The sequence below is a fragment of the Bison bison genome, unplaced genomic scaffold, assembly GCF_000754665.1.
Source record: "Bison bison bison isolate TAMUID 2011002044 unplaced genomic scaffold, Bison_UMD1.0 scf7180017864495, whole genome shotgun sequence".
Lineage (NCBI taxonomy): Eukaryota > Metazoa > Chordata > Mammalia > Artiodactyla > Bovidae > Bison > Bison bison.
The window spans coordinates 8,534,890-8,541,174 of record NW_011495054.1 but is presented as its reverse complement, the minus strand read 5'-3'; positions in this window follow the sequence as shown (position 1 = coordinate 8,541,174).

The window sequence follows — 6,285 nt, the reverse complement described above, 5'->3', positions numbered from 1 at the left end:
AACATACTGCAGAGCGGCGTGGAATCAGACAGCAAGACAACAGCATTAATAATAGCAATGACAAGGACTTCCCTGGTGGCCCAATGGTTAAGAATCTGCCTGCCAATGCCGGCGACATGGGTTCTGTCCCTGGACAGGAATTAGGATCCCAAGTGCCATAGGGCAACTAAACCCATGCACCACAAACTACTGAGCCCAAGCACTCTAGATCCCACGTTCCAGAACTAGAGAAGCCACTGCAGCTAGAAGCCCGCACACAACTAGAGTAACCCTCGCTCGCCCCAGCTAGAGAAAGCCCACGCACAGCAACAAAGACCCAGCACAGCCAAACCAAAATCCATACAGTTTAAAAAATAATGATGATCATGGCAATGACAATTCATGACTGGGAAGTAACGCATGTATATATATACATACATACACACACACACACAACACATCTTTATGCATTCATTCATCAGTAGACACTTAGATCGCGTCCATATCCTGGCGAGTATACTCAGCATAGCTTCTGGCTCCGTGTCGTCTTAAATGTACTAGATGACGATAAAGAGGAGGAGGCGGCGGCACTGACTGTGGGCCCAGCTGTGCTCGGACCTCCACTCATCACAGAACCACCACCCTCCCAGGTGAGACTACTGTCAGCCCCAGTTTACAGAGCAGGAGGGGCTTCCCAGGTGGCTCAGTGGTGAAGAATCCGCCGGGCAAGTAGGAGAAGCGGGTTCGATTCCTGGGTCCAGAAGATCCCCTGGAGGAGGAAATGGCAACCCACTCCAGTATTCTTGCCTAGAGAACCCCATGGACAGAGAAGCCTGGCTGGCTACGGTCCACGGGATCGCAGAGTCCGACACGACTGAGCGCGTGCGCACGCACGCACGCACAGAGACTGCAGGCCGATGAGGCTGTTTAACTCCCCCGTGGTCACTGAGCTAACCCCCATGGACATCACCAACCCCAACTCACCTCTGAAAGCCAGGCTCTGCTAACTGTCCTGCCTGACGGCTCTCCAAGCCCCTTACTCTCCCGGGCCCTCAGGGTCCCCAGTGGTTTCAGGCCTGCTTAGAGGGGGCCAGCCGACCCTGTCCCTCTTCCCAGGTGTGGGTGAGCCCATCCTTCTGAAATCCCTGCTGCTGCCAAGGGAAGAGGAAGAAGGGTTCTCGCTGAGCTCATTTACAGGGGCCACCTCCAGCCTGATGGGAATGGCCAGAGGCTTTAATCTGGACAAACGCCCAGGCCTCAGTGGGGACAGGAAGCATCCCTGAGCGATAAAGATCAGGACCGGCTTGTGAGTGTGCCTGGGTGCTTTGTGTCGGCCAAACCAGCTGGCCCAACCCCCCTTCTCTCCAGCCCCCACCACGGGCCCTGCCTGGAGGAGGTGGTCAGGGTGTCCCCCCAAGCCTAAGGTCCAAACCCACCAGTTACAGATGACAGCATTGTTAGAAAGGGCCTCAGCCCTCAAAATGAGAATAAATACCCATTCATATAAAACAGTAGTAGCTCGTAAACATTTGCTGTATCCCAGGCATGTCACTAAGCAGTTCACAGACAGTGGCTCATTTGACCCTCACAGCCATCTTATTTCACAAAGAAACTGGGGCTCAGAGAGGGAAAGTGACCTGCCCAAGGTCACACAGCTAGGAGGTTCCAGAGCCAAGATCTGAATCCAAGCCACCGGATAAGGAAGCCCACATTCTCAGTCTACCATGCGGTGCTGATGTCTCTCCATCACACATTCAAATGCGAGAGTCTAAAACTCACACTGAAAAAGATGAGCCCTGGTTATCTTTCGAATGTGGGATTATATGAGTGCTTACCTCTTTTTTATCTGTATTTCTAAATATTTGACGATGAGCACATGTTATTGCTGAGTACTACCAAGCCCAGCTGAGCACTACTACAATAAGTACTACTAAATGTATTGTAGTAAAGATAAAGAGAATAAAAATGATGAATTTGGAAAATGAACTGAGAGCTACCCAGTGGAGCACTGAACAGTTACCTTGCCACCACCTCAAGGCGGCACGGTTGGTAAAGAATCTGCCTGCCAGCGCAGGAGGTACGAGAGACTCAGGTTTGATCCCTGTGTCGGGAAGGTCCCCTGGAGGAGGAAATGGCAACCCACTCCAGTATTTCTGCCTGGACAATTCCATGGACAGAGGGGCCTGTCCTGGTAGGCTACAGTCCATGGGGTCGCAGAGAGTCGGACACGACTGAACAGGCACGTGCTTGCGTTAAGGCAGAAGGGCCGGCCAAGGGTAAATAGTAAAGGTAAAGAACCCCAGAGAGATGCACGCACACAGTGGGGGCTTTACCTAATATCACCACCCGCTCCAACAGACTGGCCGTTCACCCCAAAGGTCACCCACAGGACCTCGCTGGGAGCTCCTGGCCAGGCTGAAGGGCAGGCATTGGCACCCCACTCCATGGGTGTGGACACCAGGGCAGAGAGGGGATGCCATGGGACAAAACAGAGGCAGGAAGTGACCCTGGGGCAGCGCGGCTCCCAACCAAGCAATGTCATCCTGGTGGGCTGATGCCTCGGCACGGGAACTGGGCGACACCCTGAAAGCCCCCGAGGTTGCCCAGCTGCACCGACTAAAGCCAGGGCAGATGGCTCACACTGGCTCTGCCGGGTCAGCCAGCATTCTGGGCATTCCAACGATTCCTCCAGAGCTTTTTGCTGTCCCCCCTTCCCCCACCCCATCCCCTCCTTTTAATGAAGGAAGGCAGAGGGACTGTGATGAAGGCATCCGGAGAGAGGCGACGCTTGGACGTCTTATCGCCTCCTCCCTGCAGTGAAATCTGACGATGACCAGGCACGTGGCGCCTCTCCAGGAAGGAGGTGGTCTGCTGGTTGCCAAAGTTCCTGTCTCATCCAAGTCTGAGCGTGTCGAGGGAAACGGTTTTGCTTTAAGGCTGCCAGAAGGTGGGGCCGGGAGAACACGATCCCCACCCTGGTGCCCTCATGGGCCCCACGCCTCCCATCACAGCGCTGGGCACAAGGCTCCCCACCAACCCCCGGCAATCTCTCTCCTCCGGGAGGGCAGAAGCTGTGTCCCAGGCCGCTCTGACACCCAGGAACCAGCCCAGGCCCTGGTACACAGTAGGTGCTTAATAACAAAGATGAAAATGACCAGCTATCTCAAGGGAGGACAGGGATCTTCTGGCCTGGAAGTTCTGAAAGGAGAGATGCTGTTTCCAACACAGTTCTGGGGGGAGGTGGGAAGACCCACTGCATTGAGTAAGGGGTGGTGGCTTTCCAGGAGGCAGACCTGAGTGCAGATTCAGCCTTCGCCACCTCTTGCCTCAAGCTACATGACCTTGAGGAAGGCTTTAGGTCTCTGGGGCTCAGTTTTCTTATCTGTACAAGGGGTTTAGTAATACCACCTCCAAGTCATTCTGAGGACTGACAGGCAGACAGACATGTAACACTTCCCTAGCAAAGGAGTTATAGCACACGGTAAGTCTCCAACCAACGGTGGTTTTTCTGGGGTCTTACTGGTCCCATCACTTCATGGCAAATAGAAGGGGAAAATGTGGAAACAGTGTCAGATTTCATTTCCTTGGGCTCCAAAATCAATGTGAACAGTGACTGCAGCCATGAAATTAAAAGATGCGTGCTTCTTGGAAGAACAGCTATGGCAAACTTAGTGTATTAAAAAGCAAAGACATCACTTTGCTAACAAAAGTCTGTTAAAGCTATGGTTTTTCCCATAAAGAAGGCTGAGTGCCGAAGAATTGACGCTGTCAAACTGTGGTGCTGGAGAAGACTCTTGAGAGTCCCTTGAACAGCATGGAGGTCAAACCAGTCAATCTGAAAGGAAATCAACCCTGAGTATTCTTTGGAAGGACTGATGCTGCAGTTGAAGCTCCAATACTTTGGCCACCTGATGCAAAGAGCCAACTCACTGGAAAAAGACCCTGATGCTGGGAACGATTGAGGGCAGGAGGAGAAGGGGGCAACAGAGAATGAGATGGTTGGATGGCATCACTGACTGAATGGACATGAGTCTGAGCAAACTCAGGGAGACAGTGAAGGTCGGGAAAGCCTGGTGTGCTTCAGGTAAAAGTCTGGTTTTGATTCTTCCCACAAGGTGCAGCAGGAATAAGAGGCTCTGGGATTCATTCATCCAGTTCTTCCCTCCTCCTGTGAAAAAGACCCAGAGATGGGAAGGGGCTTACCCAAGGACATACAGGAGGGAAGCGGGTGCGAGCACTCTGGGGCCTGACGAGGACGCAGAGCTCACTCTAATATAGTCCGTGCTCTCTCCCAGGGCCCCGGACCCCTTCTCGTGCCAGACGCGGCCCCTGGCCAGCAGGTAATCCATTCTAGAAACAAGACTGGAGCTTTCTAGGGCTGGGGCCCACAGCGAAAGGGAGAGGGCAAATTGGGGCAGCATCCCAGGTCAAGGGTCCTAGGAGTTCCTCCACCCAGTCACTCCCCGGCCCCGTCCAGGGCACTGGGCAGGGCTCGGCAGGCACTGCGCCCACCAGGGCCAGGCTCCATGTCCGGACAGAGGGGCAGCGGAGTTCCTGGAGTGGCCTCGGTGTGCCCAACGCACCAACTGGCCTCTCCACCCCCAGGGGGCCCCGCACACCCCGCATTTCCTTCCCCCAGCAGTGCCTCACCATGCCGTGGGTAAACAGGACGGCCCCCAGAAAGGGCTCTGGTCACTAAGGAAGCAAAATAAAAAGAAAAGAAACATCAACACAGAGCCGGCTGGGAGCTGCAGCCCTGACCTGGAGCCTTTGAAAGTACGGCTGTGGCACTGCCAAGGAGATACACATGCGAAGGGGCTCTCACTAGCCGGGAGCTCTGGGTGAGGAGGTTCACCTCGCCGGAACTCAGTTTCCTCAACTGTAAAACAGGAACACCAGCACCGAGAACGGACAGGATAAAAGAACGCATGAGGGACTAGAGTATAAGAAGCCCTCCAGCAATGCTAATTATTATTTTGACTTACTGCTATTTCTGCTACTACAAACAGGGAAGATTTATATAGCAATTCAAAAACTCATTCCTTGGCATAACTTACACACAGATTTTACAAACTCTTATCTTTTTATGGGGCGGGGCCCCTAGAGCCAGACATCCTGGAATGTGAAGTCAAGTGGGCCTTAGAAAGCATCACTACAAACAAAGCTAGTGGAGGTGATAGAATTCCAGTTGAGCTATTCCAAATCCTGAAAGATGATGCTGTGAAAGTGCTGCACTCAATATGCCAGCAAATTTGGAAAACTCAGCAGTGGCCACAGGACTGGAAAAGGTCAGTTTTCATTCCAATCCCAAAGAAAGGCAATGCCAAAGAATGCTCAAACTACTGCACAATTGCACTCATCTCACACGCTAGTAAAGTACCGCTCAAAATTCTCCAAGCCAGGCTTCAGCAATACATGAACCATGAACTTCCTGATGTTCAAGCTGGTTTTAGAAAAGGCGGAGGAACCAGAGATCAAATTGCCAACATCTGCTGGATCATGGGAAAAGCAAGAGAGTTCCAGAAAAACATCTATTTCTGGTTTCTTGACTATGCCAAAGCCTTTGTGTGGATCACAATAAACTGTGGAAAATTCTGAAAGAGATGGGAATACCAGACCACCTGATCTGCCTCTTGAGAAATTTGTATGCAGGTCAGGAAGCAACAGTTAGAACTGGACATGGAACAACAGACTGGTTCCAAATAGGAAAAGGAGTATGTCAAGGCTGTATATTGTCACCCTGCTTATTTAACTTATATGCAGAGTACATCATGAGAAACGCTGGGCTGGAAGATACACAAGCTGGAAGCAAGATTGCTGGGAGAAATATCAATAACCTCAGGTATGCAGATGACACCACCCTTATGGCAGAAAGTGAAGAGGAACTAAAAAGCCTCTTGATGAAGGTGAAAGTGGAGAGTGAAAAAGCTGGCTTAAAGCTCAACATTCAGAAAACGAAGATCATGGCATCCGGTCCCATCACTTCATGGGAAATAGACGGGGAAACAGTGGAAACAGTGTCAGACTTTATTTTTCTGGGCTCCAAAATCACTACAGATGGTGACTGCAGCCATGAAATTAAAAGACGCTTACTCCTTGGAAGGAAAGTTATGACCAACCTAGATAGCATACTCAAAAGCAGAGATGTTACTTTGCCAACAAAGGTTCGTCTAGTCAAGGCTATGGTTTTTCCAGTGGTCACGTATGGATGTGAGAGTTGGACTGTGAAGAAGGCTGAGCACCGAAGAACTGATGCTTTTGAACTGTGGTGTTGGAGAAGACTCTTGAGAGTCCCTTGGACTGCAA